At 38.0% G+C, this 771-nt stretch overlaps 1 non-coding gene across 1 annotated transcript; it reads left to right on the forward strand.

Moving 5' to 3' along the window:
• The first annotated feature begins 699 nt into the window (after positions 1-699).
• On the forward strand, positions 700-771 carry Trnaa-cgc. Its single transcript has one exon. It is a non-coding gene; the product is annotated as a tRNA-Ala (tRNA).

Genomic DNA, 771 nt, shown 5'->3' on the forward strand with positions numbered 1-771 from the left:
TAAGATGATTGGTGCAAAAAGCTAATTTATATCACGATTTCCAATATGATCAACGAATCACAAATCTATAACAAGGATAACTAAAATGGAAAAATAAAACCAATTCGTGAAAACAATTTTATTGAAATCATCGGACACAAAATCGCCCACATTACGCACAATCGAATCGGAAGCGATTATTCGCGTCGTAATCGATTACGTGTAACTGTACAATCGATTTGTCAATAATCGAGTTCACTGACACCCCTCGCCATTGGTGCGTTCTGAAATCTAAACAACAATGTCAAGATCGTGGACGGCAGGTCTTCAACACCTGTCGCAATGGAGCGCGCGAGAGAAAAAAATGAAAATCACGAATAATTATCCAATAAGAAGCAAGTTTTCTGGCAGTTACAGGCGACTAAGGCGCGGACATAGTGGTAAACATTGCTTGGAGAAACACACTAAAGATATAATTTTTTTGTTGGAGGTTCTCTAATTCAGAATGTCATGATTATTTTGAAACGTATTACATATTCGATTATTGGCGTTAGCAATATCCTATATCTTTAGTTTAGTCACTCAAACGTTGTAAGCTTAATTTTAACTAAATAAATCTATGCGCTCGCTCAGTTCAATTGTTTGTTGCATTCTCTTGAGCCCTATTTATACATAACAAAATACTCGAATGTGATCCTTAATTTCGCCAACGTACCCAACGGGGGTGTAACTCAGTGGTAGAGTGTCTGCTTCGCATGCTGAAAGTCCTGGGTTCAAATCCCAGCACCTCCA

The sequence above is a fragment of the Manduca sexta genome, chromosome 6, assembly GCF_014839805.1.
Source record: "Manduca sexta isolate Smith_Timp_Sample1 chromosome 6, JHU_Msex_v1.0, whole genome shotgun sequence".
Taxonomy (NCBI): domain Eukaryota; kingdom Metazoa; phylum Arthropoda; class Insecta; order Lepidoptera; family Sphingidae; genus Manduca; species Manduca sexta.